We start from the raw sequence: 24,097 nt of genomic DNA, 5'->3' as shown, positions 1-24,097 counted from the left end.
GAGATCCCAAGATGAAGATGGGAGACACACCAGAGGTCTAATATGCATCACATCCTTAGGGAAATGTAACACAACCAGGTGAGAGGACAAACGTTTACCTAAAATATGCCATGCAACAGCAGCCACTTGAATCTTCAAGGAACTAAGGGCCAATACTTAGAAAGAACATTCTGTAAAAATTCCAGAACCACCAGCACTGACACTGATCTAGAAAGTAAGTGCCTATCTGCACACCATTGCTCAAAAACTCTTCAATCACGTAGGCTAGAGGTTGCTTTCGTGGGTCCTTAGACCAAGGTGGGATTGACATAATCTGCAGGGAGAAGCCCTGCAAGACCCCACCATGGGCAGGTGGACTTGGATGAGGCAGAGGCCCAGCTCAGCTTCACCTTTTCAAGCCCATGTTCTCCTAGCGTTGAGCTTTGGGTGCTGGGAACGGCAGGTATTAGATGGGGGCCTCTGCTGATTGTGGAGAGATCCATCAAAATAGCTGAGTTGGAGTAATTGAAGCATATCCGGTGGCAGATGATGGTCAGTGGCAGGTGGCAAACAAGAGTATACAGAGGCAGGCAGTGGTCAGTGGCAGGCAGCAATCAAGAGTATCCAGAGGAGGGCAATGATCAGTGGCAGGTGGTGCTCAGGAGTCTACAGAAGTCAGGCCAAGATCAATACCAGGTATCCATCCGAAGGAAATGGCGGGATGGATAGACAGTGCAGGAAGGCGAGGAGCAGAACAGGTGGGCAGGCAAGGAAGACAAGCTAAAGAACTGAAGACAAGGATCATTGGACTGAAGAACTGAAGACGAGGATCATAGAAACTGAAGAAAAGGGTCACAGGAACTGAAAACTTGAAAATGAGGAACACAGGAACTGAAGAATAGAAGACAAGGGTCAAAGGAACTAAAGAGCCGAAGATGAGGAACATGGGGAATGTAGAACGGAAGACAAGGAACATGGGAGCAATACACAATACTGAAGAATAAGAAGACATGTTGCTGAGGCAGTGTGGAAGAAGACATGAAGGCCTTATATAGGCCTAAGCCTCTCAGGTCAAAAATAGGCACCAAGGGAGATTTCCTGCAGTGGGCCCTTTAAATGTCAAGACGTCGGGCTCATGTGCCTAGGGGAGGTCTGGCTCAGTGTTGGCGGTGTCCTGCTGTGAAGTACCTCGGCAGTGTCCTGGCCCATCAATGTGCAGCATGGAGGGAAGAGCTTGGCAGTGTATGAGGTCAACAACAGTGGCCTGGGCCATGGGGTGAGTGCAACGGTTCACAGGACAAGGCCACGGATTGCCCAAATAAACACAAGAGAAGTGGAAGGCTTCCTACTCGACAAAAAAGTATTCACCAACTTTCAGGAATAACCGGGTTTAGTTATACATGCTCATTCAATGTCCAGGCCATAAGAAAAAAATGATCTGGATCCTCATGTAGCACCAGATCCCGAGACAACAAATCCCTGCGGAGAGGAAATTTCAAAAGGGTCCCATTTAACAGATACATAAGGTCAGCATAGCAAGGACATAGCGGACAATCCAAAGCCACTAGAATCACTAATCCTGAATGCCCTAAGATTCTTTGAATCACTTTTCTTATCAAAGGCCAAGGGGAAAAATTATACAGAACCCTCTTCAGCAGCCAAACCTGAATAAGAGCATCCAGTCCAGAGAAAAGCCTCTCTCTTTTTCCAACTGAAAAACCTGTTCACCTTTCCATCACTGGGTGAACTCACCAAGTCACTATCTGATTGAATGCCACTTAAGACAAGGACCACTTTCCAAGATCCAACACATGGCAACTGAAAAAATCTGCCTGAACATTTTCCACTCCTGCTATGTGCAGGGTTCAGATTATTTTCATATTCCTCTGCATCCAACTAAACAGCAGTTCTGCTTCCTCTGCTACTTGCAGACATTGGCACCTCTTTGATGGTTCACATGCCACCACTGACTTTTTGACCTTGGAGAACTGGAGCAAAGTGAAACGGGGCCAACTAAATGACTCTGGTTTCCAAATGGTTGATGGACCACTTTGCTTCCTCAAAAGTACATGGGCCTTGAGCAACTTGACCCAGAAAATGAATTCCCCATCCCACTAGACTTGCATCTGTTGTCACATTCACCCAGATAGTGGGCTCAATATCTATGCTGACTACCAGATTATTGAAATTAGGTCACCATTGCAATTTGCTTTTTATGTTCATAAGCACCGGGAGACAAATGAAGTAATATTGAAACTGAGGTTTCCACCTGGACACTAAGGTCATCTGTAAGGGTCTCATGTGAGCCCTTGCCCAGGTACCAGATCAAAGGCTACCACCATAGAATCCAGAAGCTGCAGAAAACTCCACATCGTCCAAAGCTTGACCAACAACAACGCCAAATTTCCTGACATTGCTTTATAATTTTCTGTTCCAACAGACTGACACAACCCCCTTTTGTGTTGAAAAGAGCTCCTAGATATTCCAAAGTCTGTGAAGGAACCAAACTGCTCTTGGAAAAGTAGAATATCCAACCCAGGTCCTGAAACAAATGAAACACCGTGTTGTGGCCAATATATTTTCCTGTTCCGTCTTTGCCCTTTTCAACCAATCGTCCAGATAAGGCTGCACCAAAATTTTCTCTTTCCACAGTGCCACTGCCACAACCACCATTAGCTTGGAAAAAGTCCAATGTGCATGGCCAAACCAAAGGGAAGGGTCTGAAACTGGAAGTGTTCCCCCAAAACTGTGAAATGAAGGATGCACTGATGCTCTTACCTGATCAGGATATGAAGAGAAGCTTCTATAATATCCAATGAGGTCAGAAATTCTCTTTGCCTCACCATCAGAATGACAGACCTGAACATTTCCATACTGAAATGAGATACTCTTAGAAATGTGTTCGTCACCTTTAAATCCAGGAAGGAGCAGAAAACTCCTCCTTTCCTGGGAAGCACAAAGTAAAGTGAATAACATCCCAGGCTCCTTTGCAACTTCAGCAACTGCAGCACTTCTTTTAATATTAGAAGGCACTCAAGCTTCATTCTTATTGTTTCCAGCTTTGCCAGAGTGATAAGGGTAAATCATAAAAGCATTTGAGATTGAACTGCTGAATTCTAGAGTATAACTCTCCCTAATGACCTTCAGGACCCACTGATTCAATGTAATCTGGACCCATCTCAGGAAAAACCTTGATAGGTGACCACCTGTCTCCAGGACTGGGGACTGGGCCCACAAACCTTCATTGGGAGAATCTAGAGGTCCCCCACCTCAGAGGCTCCATCCTTACATCTTCTGTTAGAGAAACGAAAGGTCTGGTACCTACCAAATGACCAGGATCTCTGAGAATTTGAGGCGCGACCCTGCCTAAACCTTCTGGATTTCCAAAACGTACTGCAGGCTGTAAGAGAACACAGGCCTATCCTCCGGCAGTCTAGACACCTTTAAGTGGCTTCAAATCTTGACCATCTTTCAAGATTTTTGCCACATAGTAGCTGCCCTTTAAAAGCCAGCTTAGTCAAACTGTACTTCAAGATTGAATCCATTGACAAATCTTGCAACCAAAAAAGGTTGCCTGGCTGCTACTATGGACATAATGTCTCTGGCCGTTGTCCATATCAAATCAAAAGACTCATCCGGTAGAGACACAGCTCCTACCTCCAATTTCACGGATTCATTCACAAAGTATTCATGTGCATACTGTGTCAGATGTAAGCCAGATGTTGCCACTTTCCAGCTACATGCAGCCACCTGTAAAGCCATGCTGACTGCCTCATAGGCCTGTTTCAGCAAGGACTCTATTCTCCTGTTCTAAGCATTCTTTAGAGTCATGACTCAAAGTCCATATAGCACCACCTTCCACAGGAATCATAGCCCACTTGAACAGGTCAATGCATCCAATTTTGGAAACCACAGTTTATCTCTCTCATGAAGTACCAAAGTATAAAGCTTGGCTAGCGCTTGATCATCCCTGAAATTCACTTCAGGTGACACTGATTCCAGATCAATGAGATTCTTAACTGCTTTATGCAGTGGAAAGGATCCAGAAGGCTTCCTAATACTGGCCATAATAGGATCCTCCACCAAACTGAGATCTTCCACTTTCTTGTCCTCCATTATATTCAGCATCCCTAAGGACTGAAAAATTAAGGATGCCAGCTCCTACTTATGGAAGAGGCACACCTCCAAGACCTCCTCAGTAGCCTCATCCAGCAGCTTCTTAAGGCAATCAAGGCAATCCTCCGATTCCAAATAAAATTCCTCATCTATCCATTTTTCATCTACTTCCTCCTGAGGCCTGTTCCTAAACGAATCCTTCAAACCAGAAGTGACTGAAAGACCCAAACTCGATTCTGGAACTGAAATCCTTCCCATAGCAAAGCCCTGCTGCATGCACTTAAATAATTCAGAGAAAGGGGGAGGAAGAGTCTGAAGGAGGAGGAGATGAGAACAAGACTTTAAAAGACACAGCCACAATCGTCTGGCCCGTGGAAGAGAGAAGACAAGGATATATATCCCCTGCGGTTCCAATCTGTCCACCGGTCCAGATTAAGCAAGGGTGATCCCGACTGAGGCAGAAGATCCTAGTAACACAGGACCAGCCCTAGCCCCCATCCTCCAAACAGTTGCCTTCCCTGCTCCAGAGCTGTTACAAAGGTGGACCCTGGGTCCGAGACGAGGTTGTAACTACCTGCAGGAAGGATGCCTTGCAGGTTCTCTTCATTGGTAGGCAGAGATGGCCAATATGGAGACCCTACATAGACAAAATTAAAACTAAGCTAGCACATCCATCCACATACACCACATTAAAAATATTGCATGAAGTTTGGCAAAATTAATGCATAAATGTTACTTTTATGTTTGTATAATTATACATTCAATATTTTAAATACAAATATGCAAAAAATCACATATATAAGAATTTAACAAGTTTGAAGTTCATCTGTAATAGGTCCGACAAAAGATATCTTCGTTTCGCCTCTGTAATCTTGAGGCTTCCTCAGGGACTATTTTAATAGCGTTATACTTGCAGTCATGCACTGCAAGAAAATAACAAAACCATTATAGATCTAAATAGATACTGTATCATAATGTGTTTAACTCACATGTAAATATTCCAACCTTATATCAACAAAATAATTCCCACCAATATTGAAAAATCTATTTTTAATTAATATATTTATAATGAAAATTATTTTTAAGTAAATATAATAAATCAACTCATACACTGAACTGGCCCTATAAAGCTCCAACCAGTTAAAAAAAACGGGGGTTTTTTACATTAATAAAACATTAACTTTATGTTATATGTCTCTCTATTTTTTGTTATTTGTCAATATGGAGACCCAACAGGACCTTCACCAATACCAGCCCTCATTCCCCACAGGTTGGGCTCTTGGATACCGGGACCAGCTGGACTTAGGAGTGGGTCTCTGGAGAAGAACAACTCCACGAGGCAGCAAGTCAATGGAGTCCAGAATGAACCAGAAGTCAGGGCAGGCGGCAATCCAGTGAAGTCCAAGACCGTACCAGGAGTCGGGCAAGCAGCAATCCAACAGAATCCAGAACGTACCAGGGTCAGGGCAGGTGGCAGTCCAAACGAAGTCCAGAAATGTAACCGAGGTCAGGTCAGGCAGCAACCCAACGACGTACCAAAGACGTACCAGCAGTCAGCAGGCAGAGATCCAACAAAGTTCAGGAGCATACCAGAAGTCAGGGCAGGTGGCGATCCAACAAAATCCAGAACAATCCAAGCCAAGACCAGAGAAGCAATCCAGGAGGAGATGGCGTTAGACTACTAGCTACCCATAAGGTGCACGACTTATTGCTGAGGCAAGGCATAGTAGGCAGGAGCAGGCTTAAGTAGGCAGAAGTGCTTATGTTATCTAAGGGAGCCGCTGAACTTTCCCGCCGCAGTCCCTTTAAGAACAGTGGAGAAGCCCACGCGCCTAGGAATTCGCTGGTGGGGTCCAACATTGGCGTCATGAGCAGCAGCTCCGAGCAGTGAAGAAGTTCACCACCGGCAGCAGATCTCTGCTGCTGCAGGAGAGGTCGGGACAGACCTGGGGCCGTGCTGGGCAAATGAGACCGGCTGCAAAATGCCTCGGCCAGCGCATGAATCAGAAGCTCTTCTATGTCAACCAAACAGATACAGAACAAATTAGCTGCACCCCTTTCTCCCCCCCAACTACAGCTGTCTAAGGCTGAAACCTGAGCAGAGCACAGGCTTTTCCCCGTGTTCTGCTGCAGTGGCCATTCTAGAGCTACATCAGCCTGGAGCTCTCCCCTGCAACTCCTGATAACACCATGCGGCCTGGCAAAAATAAGAACAGAAACTTACATCAATGAAGCCTGCTCCCAGACCCTGAGCCTCCTCTGCCACAGACAAACTTCCTTTCTTTTTTTTTAGACAATTTTAAGAGGCAGCCAGATCCAACAGCAAAAGAGCAGGAGTATAATAAGAAGACCACGAGTGGAGGAGGGGAAGAAGGGAAAGGAGGACCACTTAGCCCAACCTGGACCAGATAAAGATTCAGGAAGCTCCCTGGCCAAGACTGTACTCAACTGAGGGAGGGACCACAAGGCTTTCTCTTCAGGAGTTGTCTTTTCTTTTCATCAAAAATCCCCTTAAGCTAGACCAATGCTCAGCTGAGAGAGTGTTTCACCTCAGGAACTGCCACTATCTTCCTTTCCTGATCAGCCTATTCAGGCCTTAGTCCAGACACTGGATGCGCACTGTACCATCTGCTGGAGACAGAGAATTCTGGCAGACTAAGGGGTAACATCAGCAAGTCTCTTATTCTCCGTCTCCATTTGCTAGTTGGTGGGCATAACCCATTCATTTGGACTGTTGTGACTGGATGATGAGGAAGGGGTGAGTTGCAAACAAATATTAGCATGGGAAATATACAGACAGAGATCAAAGCCTCTTGTCCTAGCTGTGGAGTCACTGCTCTATTCATTTAAATGAAAGCTGAAATGGCATGACCTCAGCCAGTGGAGCCACAGGGGGCACTCCAGGCTACCACTGACCCACCAGGGATTTTATGCTAAGGACCAAGGAATGGACAGGATATTACAAAAAGGGAGGGGATATTACAAAAAGGGATGCGGCCTTCACCTGGGGCTTTTATTCACATAAAAACTTTAATTACTTTGGCTGCCTCATGGAGCAGTGGGAAGGTGATATGGGGGTCTCGAGAGACACCCATGGGTTTTGCTTATACTGAGGAGTAGGGTTATTCAGGCCTCTAGGGCCCTTTATGAAGTTGGCTGGGGTGGCCGCCGTTGGTTCCTTTTTGGGGGTTCTAATCTGGTATTTATCCCCGCAGTATTTTCCACTGGGGAAGGTACTGTGAGGTTTACTAAGCTGTGGTACTGAGAACCGTAGCTTAGTAAATCCCACGGTATTTTTCCCCTCTGGAGAAATACTTAAGCTTTGTGTAAATGATCCTCTTTAGAATGTAATACCTGTAGGTACAGGGAAATACCTACTGTGCCTGCATGAAAATGAGCTGTCAATGAAAAGCCAAGAGCTAAATATCAATCTTAAAATAAGTAGATATTTTTACCTACATATGGGGCAAGCAATTTTACAAGAGACCATTTATATGGATAAAGACTAATTTTGTAACATTTTTGGGTAACTTATGTGGCAGCTACATGCAAAAATTACAGTCAATTTCAAAGTGAAGCTATGTGCATAAGTTCTCTTAAAAAATATCTGAAATAACGCACACAAACTAACCCAAGCTATGTTATAAATTCTATTTCCTAGGCATAACCTTTGCATCTTAATTTACATTCATATATTTTAAAATAAAAATATTTGCATAAAGCCACACACAATGTCCTGGAGTGCTTATGTGTTGTGTAAATAAAAATCTGCACAGAATCAGGTTACTCACATACTTTTAAGCACACAAAACTGAGACAATATCATAACAAGCCATTTGCATGCATAAAGGCATATTTTATGTGCAGGAAATGGCTATGAGAATGCTCTCCAAAATGAAAAAGCTGCTTAGAAGGTCTCCTCTTATAGAAATATCCCCCCTGGAACTTTTTACCCACATTCTAAAGAACTGAACAATACATTTGAATTGCTCTACTCTTTATTTAGTAATTGGAAATTTAAAATAAGAATCCAGGGCTTAACATCTATCAGCTGTTCCTTTGATCAGGCACCATGATGGGCATTTCAGGGCCTTGATCCTCGCTGAGGCTGCGATGTTAATAAAAGCAGGCACCCTCCTGGAGAACACTGGGGCTTACCACCTATCAGCTGTTCCTGCTCCTGGCCATGACTCTTCGATCAGGCACTGTGCTGGGCACTATGGGACCTTGATCCCCACTGAGGTTGTGACACCAATAAAAGCAGGCACCCTGCAGCTTGCCACTGCTGGCATGCCAAAGACTTGCACCTGGAGGAAATTTGGGAAGCTTTTCCTCCAAATGGGGAGAAAAGGAAAAGGGAAAATATTGGTTTCCACCGCAGCCTCAAGAGCTATTTGGTGACTGATGGATGTACATCTTATCCAACTACTGAGCAACTTGCTGAAGATTCGCAGGAAGCAGCAGATGTGGTCTCCATTTCTGGAGCTCAAACCCCTCCTCCTCCTCCTCTTTCTTTTATGATATGGGTGCTGGAAACATCTTTCTAAGAAATATGGCACTATCAAACTCACCTGAGGCTTTTATCTTTCCTGGTGATGTAGGAAGAACTGAGACGGGCTAGAGGTCTCAAGTTATTGTTTCCCCTGGCTATTTGGATGATAAGAGAGATGTTCCCAGAGGTTTAAATGATATTTCCTTATTAGGACTAATGTAAGCAGAAGGATTCCTATTCCAGCTGTGGTCTGTTTTCCTTCAGATTTATCAGTACCTGCATCTAGAGAAGTTCTGGCCAAGCCAGATGTGGTGACATTTAAAGATATCTGGAGGACTGTTACTCAAACAGAGGCCTTAGTTGCCCAGACTGTTACACGGCTGTGTAATTTCACCGCTGGAACTGCTTTTAAGTTTTTGGACTTTGAGCGAGATTGGGAGCTATTGAGAAACAGGTTGTTCCATCTCTTAATGTTCTAGTTAAAGTTCAATCCTCTATGATGGCAAATGTGAAAGATTGTTTAGTCTTGCATCCTAAGTCAGAACATCTTGAGAATACTATTAGATCTAAAAATCTCCGCATACTGACGTTTTCCAAAACTAGGTTAATTTCCTGACAAGGGTTGTTTAAAAAATATGTATGAGACTCTTCAGGTCTCTCTATCTTAATAGAGTGATAACCTTGTCTAGATGTTTTTATTTACCTCAATTAAAATGAGAAGTTAGGGGGGAAGGCACAATGGATTTTTTTATCATCTTTTTATAGTTCTCATTTATTAGCCTTCCTCCAGGATTCCCAAGACAATACTGCCTCCAGAACTACTTTAATTGTCACTTTTTCTTTAGATGTTGTTAAGAGTTGTTAAGAGTTAGTTGTTAAGATTTCTTAAGAGTTGTTAAGAGTTAGTGCTCAAGCAATACAGTACTTCAGCTTTAAAAATGTTAATTTCTGTAGACAATGGCTACAGAACTTTCCAGATGTTGCTCGAGAGACTACAATTAAAGCAATAGCTAATTTCTTAAGGGCTGATAGAGATGTGAATCGTGTGATCGATCGTCTTAACGATCGATTTCGGCTGGGAGGGGGAGGGAATCGGATCGTCGCAGTTTGGGTTTTTTTAAATATCATGTAAATCATGTAAATCGAAAACCGGCACACTAAAACATCCCTAATACCCACCCGACCCTTTAAAATAAATCCCCCACCCTCCCAAACCCCCCCAAAATGCCTTAAATTACCTGGGGTCCAGTGGGGGGGAGTCCCGGTGTGATCTTTTACTCTCGGGCCTCAGGTACGTTGTAGAAATGGCGCCGGCGCTACCTTTGATCTGTCATATGACAGGGCAAAGGTAGCGCCGGCGCCATTTTGTTTTTAGTCCCCCGACGTCAGGAGCGTAGGAGATCGCTCCCGGACCCCCGCTGGACCCCCAGGGACTTTTGGCCAGCTTGGGGGGGCCTCCTGACCCCCACAAGACTTGCCAAAAGTCCAGCGGGGGTCCGGGAACGACTTCCTGCACGCGAATCGTTTTTCCGTACAAAATGGCGCCGGCCATGTTTTAAATTACCTGGGGTCCAGTGGGGGGATCCCAGAGCGATCTCCCATGATATCCCGCTCTCGGGCCACGGCTGTGTTAATAGAAATGGCGCCGGTGGCCCTTTGCCCTTACCATATGACAGGGCAAAGGTAGCGCCGGTGCCATTTTGGTTCCTGTCACCCGACGTCACGAGTGCAGGAGATCACTCCCGGACCCCCGCTGGACCCCCAGGGACTTTTGGCCAGCTTGGGGGGGGCCTCCTGACCCCCACAAGACTTGCCAAAAGTCCAGCTGGGGTCCGGGAGCAACCTCCTGCACTTGCGTCGTATTGCCAATATTCAAAATGGCGCCAGCGCTACTTTTGCCCTCCCGAGAGCGGGAGATCGCGCCGGGACCCCCCCACTGGACCCCAGGTAATTTAAAACATTTTGGGGGGGTTCGGGAGGGTGGAGGATTTGTATTAAAGGGTCGGGGTGGGTTTTAGGGTTGTTTTGGTGTGCCGGTTTAAACGCTTTGTATTATGGAGGCACGGTCCGGATTTATCCTGACCTGTCAAGACCTACTCAATTGCGTCGCAAGGCCTTTTTATTAATGCAATGAACTCAGAGGGACTCGGCCCCATATTATGCCCATATTTTATTATTCACATAATTTTTAATTATTTTTAAACATATTATATAGTTCCCACTATGTGACCACAGCATATATATATATATATATATATATATATATATATATATATATATATATATATATATATTTAAAGTAACTGAAGTGATATATTTAAAGTAATATGTATTAGCATGTGAATATGTATTAAGATATTAAGATTCATTCGGATGATATATGAGGGGATTAACTATGTAATTGCAGATGAAATTGTATGGTATGTGGGGAATTTTCACTGAAATTGTATAGAGGAGAAGAGAGATGTGGTTTGATTTTAGGAGGTATGAGTGGTATGAGTGAAGGGTAATGTATGTGTGATTGTTGTGAACCCTCTGCCCGCGGGCTTTCCCCGCGAGCAAGCTTCACTCACCTCATGGACGCTGCTACCCGACACCCTGTCAAGCCTGCCACGTGGCCGGAGCCACAGACTGTGTTCTTCCTTGCGACCTGGAGGCCGCCTTGACAAGCCCTCTTCTCCGCGGCCGGACCCATGGTCTCTCAGCGTCCTCCCATGCGGCACGGAGCTGCCGCTGACGTCATCTTGCCTTCGCGGCGTGACGGCCGCATCCCCGGGCTCAAGTGACGGCTGGAGCTGTCCTCGGGGCCTCCTGCAGCGGCCGGAGCCACCGTCGGCTGGGCCTGCTCCTCAGGCCCAGCCCTGCGCTTCTCACGCTGTGCGTCGGTGCAGGCCGCTGTCCACGGTCCTACACAGCTTCCTGCTTGCTTCTTAGGCGCTGGCGCACGTCTCTCTGCTGGATTTAAAGAGCCAGTCACAGGAAGTGTGGCTGACCCCACCTATCGACTGACTTCCTGCCTAGCCCTATTTAAGGGCTGTCTTCACAGTACGTCTTTGCCTTGCATCAGAGTGACATCCCTCTGGAGGCTCCTGCCTGCCAGAGCCTTGTAAGGTCTCCTGTTCTTCGTGGAGCTCCTCGTCTCGTCTGCCTTCGTACCACGTCTTTGTGTCTTGATGTCTTGCCTGAGGTCCCTGTCCATGTCCTGATGTTCCATCATGATCTTCCATGTCCTGATGTCCCATCATGATCTTCCACATCCTGATGTGCCTGCCTGTCCGGATGTTCTTCCCTGCATCTTCGTCTGGTGCTCCTGAGCCTTCTGATCCTGTAGGGCTGTGGTTCTCAGATGATGTCGTGCCCAATAATGGAGTGGCCTGCAGGAGGGATTTGTCCCTGTGCTCCTGAGCTTCTGTTCCCGCCAGCCATAAGTGGAGCTTCGGATGACATCGGCTCCATCATCGGAGTTCCTCCTCACCTGGATCTTCCCTGCGCTTGTCCTGCTCTCCTCGTGGTCCGTAACCAGTCTCCTAGGGCTGTGTAGGGCGCGCAGTGGGACAGGGTGGTCCACGACTCAGTCCCGTGGGTGGGCTGAGTAGGGCGCCCTGAGAGATAGTGCAAATGCCCTTCCTCCCAGCTATGTCAAGATCCAAGTCTCGTCCCTGATGCCGTTGCATCAACCCAAGTGTCTTCGTCTGTATGCCGTGGCCTTAATCCAAGTGTCTTCATCTGTGGCACCGTTGCATCAACCCAAGTCTCGTCTCTGATGCCGTTGCATCTATCCAAGTCTCGTCCGTGATGCCATCGCATCAATCATAGTCCTGTCTACGTGTCAAGGCCTCCATCTGCCCTCAACCTCAGGCCAGGCCTGCTGCTCCATGCTGTTCCATGCAGCAGGTCTGAAAGGGCTCAGAATGGTCAGAGGACCATTCAACTTCCAACATCCTCTGTTGTTGGCCATGGGAGCTTGCAGGCCTGGTGGAGGGTCAGACTGTCAGCCAAGCTGGAACACGCCGTCAACCCTCAGGCCGGTCCTGGACGCGTCTGGGGTCGGGCTGAGGCCCAAGGGCACACTAAACACCCCGACCGGGGCTCGCCGTAGCGCACCGCTCACAACAGTAATATTGGTTTTAGAAATCAATAGGTGCTGTGGTCACATAGTGGGAACTATGTAATATGTTTAAAAATAATTAAAAATTATGGGAACAATAAAATGTGGGCATAATATGGTGCCGTGTCCCTCTGAGTTGATTATATAATCTATATGTAGATCAGAGGTAGTGCACGTATGTTCTTTTGACCTTTTTATTAATGCGTCAGGAAGTAATAAATGTAGGAGCAAACTTCCAATTACGGTACTCTTGCAGATGTATTATAAAACTCTGGTAATACGTATGTATTCTTTAACCCAGACCATTTAAGGGAATTTCTGAATGGTAGAGAACAAAATTTTGTAACCATCTAAACAATGTGGGTCATTGTAATATATTACGGTGAAGTAAGCAGCTTAATTACTTTGATTTAGTTTATATTGTAGCTCCTCTATTTTCATTTAGTAAAGTTTCCCCACTCCATGTTTCTTGTTTGGAAATAAGAGAGAGATTTTTTTTATATTCTTTACTGTAAAATGTGTTAGATATTTCTTAATCATTTCTCTTATAGTTCTATTACAAAGTGTATCTTTGTTAATATTTGTAAAATTGAAATAAATAAAAAATTAAAAAAAAAAATAGACTAGCCTGTTCCATTAACCTCCTGCTGCCATCTGGTGGTTAAAGACATGTACATTCGAGTGAAACTTCATTTTCTTTGCAATCAGCCAGTCCATCGGGAAATTCCAACATACAATGACTACTGAAAACTTCTCTACAGATGAGTATTATGCTCAAGTTTAGCCCCTGTTTACAGTCAATTCATGAAACATCAGCTGATGTCGGATTTTTGGGTGTTTAGGATCATGCTTTTTATTTTATTTGCTGATAAAAACTAAAAAAAATATATCATCTAAATTCGTATTGGGGTAAAGGATTCATCAGTCCAGAAGTGGTTTAATTTAACTGAATGTGACATGGCTTGCTGATACCCCACATCATTAGCCTATAATTTTGCTATTTACAATTGTCTTAGACTTTGGCTTTTTTACAAATTACATTGGATTTTAACGTTAACTCATACAATTGTGGTTATATAATAACATTTTTATAATTCATAAATAATTGCTTCCCTTACAGCAAAATTAACAAATGTATTTCAATATATTATTATTGAGAAGTGCATTATTTTAATTGACTTAGCTATAAATGTCCTCTTAAAGACACAGCAGAAGAGTAAATGAACAATATAGATCTATTTTCTTCCTAATATTGCACCTTCAGTCTTCCCAGATGTCCTAACTTGAATCTCCTTAAACCCCACTGCTGTAAGGAGTTTGCTGTACTCAGCTGGAGTCCTTTCCTTCCCTTCTGTCAGTAGCAACATGTTCAGAGATTGTAGCTGGGAAGGCACAGGTCCAGTTCTGTCTTCATTCAAAAAGTAATTCCAGCAAAAGGACAGCACCACCTTATTTGATTAGGACAGAGAAAGCATATTTACTTTAGATAACATGATGACAGGTTTTGTTTTCCAATTATGTGTTTGATAACTTGCACATTTACAAAAACTGTGACCAAGAACTATTATGCTTCTAACATTAATGAAAGTCATTAAGCTCAGAATACGGAATATATGCTAATCATTACTAAGCATTCTTTTGTAATGCTCTTCTAGAGAATTAATTTCTAATTATGAGATGATATCACCCTAAACCATTTGTGTGTCATTTGTGATGGAAAGGTAGTGTAACAGGGTGCCAAGTTATGATTGTCGTGATGGCCACAATTGTGTTTTGTATCTCACTTTGAACTCCAGGTAATGAAGGCTTTAGGCTTCTGGAGGCCCCAGTCCTGTAGCAGAGGTTAGAACTTATCAATCCCAACCTGAGATACGCCTTCTCCCTCATTAAAGAAACTACAAACTAAGACCATATGGGATCTCCACAATATCCGCAGAGAGCATAGCAGCCATCTGTACCATACCTGCATTCAATAGCAGAGCCATTTCTGCTTCTGTCTTGTATCAAATAGTTTTCTGAATTACAGGTAGTTTCACCAATACATTTTTACAAGTGAATAGGAACTTTTTTTGATAATTTTCTTTGCAACATGTTTTATTATTTTTTGAAAGTGTATTAATTTTGAGATACTTTTAAAACATTCCATTCTTTCCAGGGCTCTAGTTTTGGTAATATTATTTTGGTATGCTTTTACAAATTTTGAATCCCTTTTTGAATTTTTGCACTATTATGTTCATTTTTTGTAGAAAAAAAATGATTGATTTACTACTTCTGAGCCACCACACAAATGAACTTTTCATGGACATGATTTCACATTAACTGTGAACAGATTGGGGTAGATTTTAAAAGGTGCGCGCGGGAGTAGATTTGTTCGCGCAACCTGGCGCGAACAAAAGTACTCCGGATTTTATAATATGCGCAAGCTGCCAACGAATGTTATAAAATACAGGGTCGGCGCGCGCAAGGCTGTGCAAAATCGGCAGCCTGAGCGCGCCGAGCCGCGCAGCAATCCTCCGTTCCCTCCAAGGCTGCTCTGAAATCGGAGCGGCCTCGGAGGGAACTTTCCTTCCGGCCCCCTCCACCTTCCCCTCCCTTCCCCTATCTAACCCACCCCCCAGCCCTAACTAATTCCCCCCTACCTTTATTTTATAAGTTACGCCTGCCCGAGGCAGGTGTAACTTGTGCGCGCCGGCCGGCTGCTGGTGCACCATGTTCCGGTCCAGGAGCTGGTCCGGAGGCTGCGGCCACGCCCCTGGAACACCTCAGGGCCGGAACCATGCCCACTGCCCCACCCACAGAACGCCCCTGGGTGGAACCACGCCCACGGCCCCACCCCTGGAACGCCCCTCGATGATGCGCCGTCGTGACATGCCCCCCGACACGCCCCCCAGGAAAGCCCCAGAACTTACACGCATCCCGGGGCTTGTGCGCACCGCTGAGCCTATGTGAGAAAGGCTCGGCGTGCGCAGGGGTTGACAGTTATACTGAAAATAAGGGGCGGATTTTAAAAGGAGCGCGAATAGCCTACTTTTGTTTGCGCTCCAGGTGCAAACAAAAGTACGCTGGATTTTAGTAGATACGCGCGGAGCCGCGCGTATCTGCTAAAAACCTGGATCGGCGCACGCAAGGCTATGGATTTTGTATAGCCGGCGCGCGCCGAGCCGCGCAGCCTACCCCCGTTCCCTCCAAGGCCGCTCCGAAATCGGAGCGGCCTCGGAGGGAACTTTCCTTTGCCCTCCCCTCACCTTCCCCTCCCTTCCCCTACCTAACCCACCCGGCCGGCCCTGTCTAAGCCCCCCCCTTACCTTTGTCGGTGGATTTACGCCTCCCGGAGGGAGGCGTAAATCCCCGCGCGTCAGCGGGCCTCCTGCATGCCGGGACATGACCTGGGGGCGGGTCCGGAGGGCGCGGCCACGCCCCCGGGCCGCCCCGGGCCGTAGCCACGCCCCCGGGCCCGCCCCCGGAACGCTCCCGACACGCCCCGAAAACGCCGCGCGGTTTGGGCCCGCCCCCGACACGCCCCCCCGACACGCCCCTTCCGAAAACCCCGGGACTTACGCGAGTCCCGGGGCTCTGCGCGCACCGGTAGGCCTATGTAAAATAGGCTTACCGGCGCGCAGGGCCCTGCTCGCGTAAATCCGCCCGGTTTTGGGCGGATTTACGCGAGCAGGGCTCTGAAAATCCACCCCTAAATGTATATTTCATTTATGATTCCTTTTTAAAATAAAATGTAAAGCAAAAAATAAAAATAAAAGTAATGAATCAATTTAAAATAGGCACGTGTATCTCCCAAGTTAGAAAACTCCTGGAAAATCAGAATAAATAAGTCTGAATTTAGGCATAGGTAACTAACTAAGGGGGTCATTTATCAATGCTATATACAACGAATGATGCGATGCAAATTAGGAATAAGGGAGGAGTTTTGGGCCAAGTGGGTTGGCTTTGTAATTTGCGAAGACATATCGCACGGCTTTAACTACACCTTTTTTATTAAGCCATGTGATATGGCTTTATTACGCTTTGTGATGTTTTTGCAAATAGCATTTTAAGCTGCTGGAGAGCCAGGCCCCTCATATGAGTGAGGGAGAGAGAGAGAGAGTGCTCTCTTGTGCAGATTTGCTGACCCTCAGAGTGAGGAAACTCAACCAAAGATTAGATTTATGCAATGTTCTCTCATCCTAGCTTGATGTTACCCAGGTAGAGAGTCCATCAAGCTAGGTTGAGAGAACATTGCTCAAATCTAATCTTTGGTTGAGTTTCCTCACTCCGAAGGTCAGCAAATCTTCACAAGATAGCACTGTTCTGTTCGTACTTCTCACTTTGAATGTCAAAGTGGCCCCTAACCCCTGCACTCCTACCTAAACCGCACCTTGAGTAACTGGGTGGGTCTCATATAGAGGTATAAATACCTAACTACTATAAGGACCTTATAGCTAGTCAGTCTCTCTCTCTAATACCTGTGCTAAGACAGCATACTTTGCAATAAACTGCCTATTACCATAAAACACACCCCTTTTTATATCACATGTGATATTTAGTGCATTTTGATAAATCCAGGCCTAAGACACCAAATACCCCATTTGTTTTTGAGCCATAAGCCATCACTGCTTGAGCTTTGATCCAGGAAACCCCTTCTCCTCCTCTTCTCCTGTCGTACCCATGGGCTCCAAAATCTTACATGCGTCCCTGAAGATACATGTCATCTCATTGTTAGGGTGCTCTGAAACGTTTTTTCGTATAAAGCTATTACTACTGAAAATTGTTGACATGCCAAATATGATGAAATGCTAGAATGTAGGCCAAAAGTAAAAAAGTATGTCAAGTTTGATCCTAAGTTTCATATCTGCTTTCTAGACTCAATTTACAAGAAATCACATGATTTACAAGAATCTCAGCTCATTAATATATAAACAATCTAGCTCATTGGTGTGTAAATTTGATTTAACTTATTATATAAACAATGCTTTCTGAGACTGCTTCTGAATTGTCTTCTAGGGAAATCTCACACTGTCCTGGAATATTCCATACTTTATTTAAAATAAAAGATGTATACAATATTTATTTTGGTTAAACCACAAAACTCAAAATAGCAAAAATAGGAATTTTTTGGTGTAAATTCACCCTATGTTACGGATATGAATTCTTTCTTAATAAATGCAAACATAGCAACAAATGAGAACATTTTTTCTTTGTTTCAAATAGAAGCTAGTGCCATTATTTACAGGTATATCCTGTCCTGAAGTGCTCCTAAAGCTAAGTATACATTTCTACCTTAAATATCTGAGATCTAGCAGAAATGTTTTCTATATTTGATTTGTTGTGTGCCTTTTTGAGGGGATTGCTCAAATTTAAGCATTAAAAGGCATAAAGTGTGTATTTTTAGATTGATTTTTTGTTATCTGTACAAAAATTTAAAAAATTAATAAAATAAAAATAAAAAACCTCACATAAGTATACCGAGGATTAGACAAGATCCCAATAACCAGATGTAAGGCAAAATTTTGTTGCTAATAATTTCAGTTCAAATGTGCACACACTTTGTAAAATGTATGTATTTGGATGTGCCCAAAAAACAAATCGGTAACCGATCCAGTAAGCTGTGTAGCAGTGACGACAATGAGAATCGGATAAAAGAAAGCCCTTTATTAAAACGCCCGACTCTGGCCGAGTTTCGCTCTTTTGCACAGAGCTGCCTCAGGGGCAATTCATTCAAGCAGGACTTGGAAAAGTCAATATCGTATCGATTATCCTACAACGCGGATGATTTCACTCCAAAGCAATTAGACTTTCGCTTATTCACGTAGCGTTGCTGTGTAATGTCAACAATGGAATTGAATGCATTCAATATATATGAAATCCACATAACGAGCAGTCTTACAGCTGTGAATAAGCGAAAGTCTAATTGCTTTGGAGTGAAATCATCCGCGTTGTAGGATAATCGATACGATATTGACTTTTCCAAGTCCTGCTTGAATGAATTGCCCCTGAGGCAGCTCTGTGCAAAAGAGCGAAACTCGGCCAGAGTCGGGCGTTTTAATAAAGGGCTTTCTTTTATCCGATTTGTATTTGGATGTGGCCAGGTGCGCAAGTATGTACACGTGCGTTCGTACACATAGCTACGTGCATGCTCACATACACACAATTCCATGAGGGCGGAACTTCTTGTTCTTCCTTGGTGTGCCACCAAGATGCTTCCAACAGCACACCAGCTAAACTTTATTACTTCGCGTCCCTGGTGGTAGAGAATGAAAATAGGCTATTTTCACACACTGGTGTGAGGCACAACCTATACAGGAGCATGCAGGCCTGGGAGATCTGAGGGAAGCCTTCAATAGAGGAGCCACCCATCAACATGTGGTAAGTGGTGAAAGTTGGGGGGGGGGGGGCTTGTAGAAGTTGAGGGTGGGAAAGTGGTGCATGTGGGGAGGCAGTAGGGACTGGGGATGGGTAAGAGTGCACGGGAGGCTCTAGGGGCACATATGTAGTGCGGGGGGGTGGGGATCTAGGGTGCCAGAATTGTCCATAATATAGCACCAGATTAAATATGTTTGGCTGTAATATGTTATATATATTTTAATGATAAATTACTACTTATCTAAGAACATAAGAAATTGCCATACTGGGTCAGACCAAGGGTCCATCAAGCCCAGCATCCTGTTTCCAACAGTAGCAAAACCAGGCTACAAGTACCTGGCAAGTACCCAAATACTAAGTAGATCCCATGCTACAGATGCCAGTAATAGAAGAGGCTATTCCCTGTGGGGCAGATTTTCAAAGGGTTACGCGTGTAACCCCCCCGAAAAGCTGACCCTGCCTGCCTCTGCATGCACCGAGTCTATCTTGCATAGGCTCTTCGGCGCGCGCAACCCCTGGTCCAGGGGCGTCGCAGCAGGAAGGGGGCAGGTTCAGGGGGCGGCCCAGGGGTGTGGCGGAGGTTTGGGGGCAGTCTAGAGGGTTGTCCAAATCCTCCGGCACAGCGGCCTGTGCCGGGGGCTGGAGAGCCGGAGCGCGCAAGTTACGCCTGCCCAGAGGCAGACGTAACTTCTACAATAAAGGTTAGGAGGGGGTTTTAGATAGGGCTGGGGGGCAGGTTAGATAGGGGAAAGGAGGGGAAGATGAGGGGGCCGCGGAAGGAAAGTTCCCTCTGAGGCCGCTCCGATTTCAGAGCGGCCTCAGAGGGAACGGAGGAAGGCTGCGCAGCTCGGCACACACAAGTTGCACAATTGTGCACCCCCTTGCGTGAGCCAACCCTGGATTTTATAACATGCACGCGGCAGCACGCGCATGTTATAAAATTGGACATAGATTTGTTTGCGTCGGGTTGCGCGAACAAATCTACGCCCTCGCGCAGGTTTAAAGATCTGCCCCTAAGTCAACTTGATTAATAGCAGTTAATGGACTTCTCCTCCAAGAACTTATCCAAACCAGTTTTAAACCCAGCTACACTAACTGCACCTTTTAATTTAGTTTTCCTTAATCCAGACAAATGGATTCAGGACCAGTGGGTCATGCACTTCTACCAGCAGATGGAGATGGAACAAAGCTGACATCACAGTATATATACCCCAGCAGTAACATCAGCCTGCCAGTATTCTCTTCAAAAGCAACTGTGAACAGACTAGCAAAAACTTGATTAAAAAACAGACAACCATATCAATACTCAGTCAACTGAAAACACTGAACTCAGGCAAGGAATGTATTAACACTTTTCTAGGGTCTGGATTAACACTTACCAGTAAGCTCTGGAACATGTAGCAACTTAGGAGGACCATACCACAATCATTCGGCAGCTATGGGTAGGAAGCTGAATCCATCTGTCTGGATTAAGGAAAAGGAAATTACCAGGTAAGTAGTAATTTCTCATTTCCTAGCACCCAGACAGATGGATTCAGGACCAGTGGGATGTACCCAAGCTATTCCCGAATAAGGAGGGAGACTGCCCTCAGTCCAGTCAAAACTGCATATTCAAAGGCTGCATCCTCCCAGGCCTGCACAGCCAAATGATAATACCTGGAAAAGGTGTGTAAGGAGACCATGTCACAGCTCAGCAAATGTTGATGGGAGACAATAATCTAAGTTCCGCCCATGATGCTGCCTGAGCCCTGGTGGAATGAGCCCTAACCTGAGTGGATAATGGCTTTTTAGTAGCCACATACACTGCCGTGACCACCTCCTTAATCCAGTGAGATATCATAGCCCGTGAATCCAGTTCGCCCTGTTTAACTCCATCATGAAGGACAAACAGGTGATCCGATTTCTAAAGGGTTTAGAAAGCTCCAGATACCTCACATGTCTCAGGGCTGCAATAGGCGATATTCCTCCGCATCTCTTTCCTTGTCCAGAGACGGCAGGAAAATGGATTGACTCGAGTGAAAATCTGAGACCACTTTTGGCAAAAAGGAAGGAACAGTATGCAGCTGTATTGCCCCTGGAGTCACACGAAGGAACGGCTCCCGGCAAGACAATGCCTGCAGTTTGGAAATTCGACACACACAACATATCGCCACCAGAAACACCATCTTCAAGGTCAATAACCGCAAGGAAAAGCTACACATCGGATGAAATGTAGGGCCCACCAAGAAATCCATAACCAGATTAAGACTCCACAAGGGTACTGATAACTGCAAGGAAGAATGAAGATGTTTTATTCCTCTCAATATTCTGACCATATCAGGATAAGCCGATAAGGAATGGTCCAAGAAAACAAACCGGTAACCGATCCAATGTGGCTAGCAGCAAACAAACAAACGATGGAATCGGTAAAATTGGACTTTATTGGATCTTGCCCAACTCTGGCCGAGTTTCGCTCTACGAGCTGCCTCAGGGGCTATTGCAAATAAATAAAAACAAATAAAAGGACTCACAAACAAAAATATTTGTAACAACAAGTAAAATGCAATATAAAACTTATAACATAAAAATAAAGATGAACATATTGCACTTAAAAATCAAAATCACATTGCTCACTTGTTTGTGTGTAAATATTTGCATATGTATATTTACACACAAACAAGTGAGCAATGTGATTTTGATTTTTAAGTGCAATATGTTCATCTTTATTTTTATGTCATATTATTTTATATGATTTATATAAGTTTTATATTGCATTTTACTTGTTGTTACAAATATTTATGTTTGTGAGTCCTTTTATTTGTTTTTATTTATTTGCAATAGCCCCTGAGGCAGCTCGTAGAGCGAAACTCGGCCAGAGTCGGGCAAGATCCAATAAAGTCCAATTTTACCGATTCCATCGTTTGTTTGTTTGCTGCTAAGCCGATAAGGATTCACCATTCACCTGACCCCTGCAACAGGCAAGGGATGCTGCCTGTACCTTCAAGGAATTAAGAGCCAACCCTTTATTCAGTCCATCTTGCAAAAATTCCAAAATGAGCAGGATCTTTTTTTTTTTCCATTTAAAGTTTTATTAGGTTAAATATCAATGATACATAAACACAAAGTGCACGCAGGCACAAATAACTCAAAAACACAGGCCATCAATATCTGACATAATTTTTGTTATTATTATACTCACCCTCCCTCCCTAAACTCCTCTGGGTATCCTATTCCACAATCATAATTATGAATGTCCTAATCATCCACAATCTCTCTGAATTGCAGTTAGCATGGTACAGAATGTACTGAAATCAGTGAGTGGTGTTACCCTGCATCCATTGTTCATATGATTTCCATAACTTCTGAAAGTGTTCCAGTCAAGCGTGTACAAATCTTTATAAAATTGTACAAATTGCTCCCTGATTTGGACAGGTTTATAAAGAAATAGGCCTTGAGCATCTCTGATTTTCAGTATTTGGGACTGTGTCTGTTGTTTTTTTAAGGCATGCGCTAATAATCTACTGGATTTATTACTGCCTTCAAAATAACATTGTTTGGTAAGGGTCAAGTGATGAGCTGTTTCAGATATATTTATTTGTAACTGTTGCCAAGCAAGATAAAGTTTTTGTAGGTCCGCCAATCGTTTATGTTTTTATGTTCTAATTCTAAAGAACAAATTTGGCTTTCCAATGACTGTCTTTGTTTATGTTGTATCTTTTTCTTATAGGAAGCCTGCGCTATCAACTGGTCACGAATCACAGCTTTCAAACTCTCCCACACAATCATTGAGGAGACCTCTTGTGTCATTCCACTTCTCGTAGTCCCTGATTTTTTCCCATATCGTATTTACTGTGGCCTTATCCTCGAATAAAGAGTCATTACATCTCCAGAAGCGTTGTCCTACATCTTCTTGAAGTGCATGTAACTCACATATTATGGGTGCGTGGTCCAACCAGGTTATAATATCAATAGAGGTATGCCCTATACGAGGAGTGAGCAACTTATCTATTAGGAACATATCAATTCTTGAGTAAGAACCATGAGCTGCTGAATAAGTGAAGTCTTTTGTATTAGTGTGCATAAAACGCCAAATATCAATAAGTGCAAAATGTGCCATCGTTTGTTTTAAAAAGCAAGAAGGCAGGCGATCTAAAAAAGCCATTAGGAAAACAAAAGGATTAGATGCCAAGGCCCTTTTCAATTCTTTATTGAAGTGGAGACGTGTCTAAAATAATACAGCCCGACTCTGGCCAAGTTTCGCCGCTCTCACAGCGGTTGCCTCAGGGTCTTGGATATATATGTTCTGGACTCAGGTTAGCTGATCAAGCTGTTGGATGCTTGTTTGTTGTTATAAGTGGAGACAAAATCTGAACGCGAAGCACGAGGATCCAATACATAAATCATATATACAAGACTATGAATTACATTTGAAAAGAAAAGATTCAATGCTATTGCGGATTATGTTTGTACAAACATTGTTGATATACAAACCAACAGCTTGATCAGCTAACCTGAGTCCAAAACATATATCCAAGCCCCTGAGGCAGCCGCTGTGAGAGCGGCGAAACTCGGCCAGAGTTGGGCTGTATTATTTTAGACACATCTCCACTTCAATAAAGAATTGGAAAAGACCTAGGCATCTAATCCTATCATTTGTTTTAATCCTTTGCTCTGTTTATTAGACAGGTAGCTCTGGCCCCGCGATGTGCCTAATACAGGATTTAATGTGACATTGAAATCGCCTACTACAATTCAGTGATCCCCCTGAAAACCGGATTAACTGTTGTTGAAGATTTTGATAAAAGGAAGCCTGATTATGTGTGGGGCCATAAATATTAACCAGTAGATATGTTCTTTGTGGCGTAGCCATGTGTATAATCAAAATCCGTCCTTCAGGGTCTTAGTGTAAAACCTGAAAATCCGCACATACATGACTAGCAATCAAAATACCCACTCCCCCATATTTATTATTGGCCCTGCTAGGAGATAGAAATACCTGCGGATAGTGTCGGTTCCCTCGTAATAGCCCTCCAGCCCTACTCCTTAGATGTGTCTCCTGCAGAAAAGGA

General features: G+C 44.3%; 1 protein-coding gene and 1 pseudogene across 1 annotated transcript in view; both read right to left on the bottom strand.

Annotated features, from left to right (window-relative positions):
• The window catches only part of LOC115092609 (acetylserotonin O-methyltransferase-like), a 97,121-nt gene extending 88,352 nt beyond the window's left edge, over nt 1–8,769 (bottom strand). Inside the window, exon 1 of the mRNA XM_029603643.1 lies at nt 8,667–8,769. The gene's annotated coding sequence lies outside the window, so the exon portion shown is untranslated. The remainder of the gene's footprint in view (nt 1–8,666) is intronic.
• A 4,743-nt stretch (nt 8,770–13,512) lies between these two features.
• The window catches only part of LOC115092611, a 67,956-nt pseudogene continuing 57,371 nt past the window's right edge, over nt 13,513–24,097 (bottom strand).

Source organism: Rhinatrema bivittatum, chromosome 5, assembly GCF_901001135.1.
Source record: "Rhinatrema bivittatum chromosome 5, aRhiBiv1.1, whole genome shotgun sequence".
Taxonomy (NCBI): domain Eukaryota; kingdom Metazoa; phylum Chordata; class Amphibia; order Gymnophiona; family Rhinatrematidae; genus Rhinatrema; species Rhinatrema bivittatum.
The sequence above is the reverse complement of the archived record's forward strand: the minus strand, read 5'-3'. Positions and strand labels throughout refer to the sequence as shown.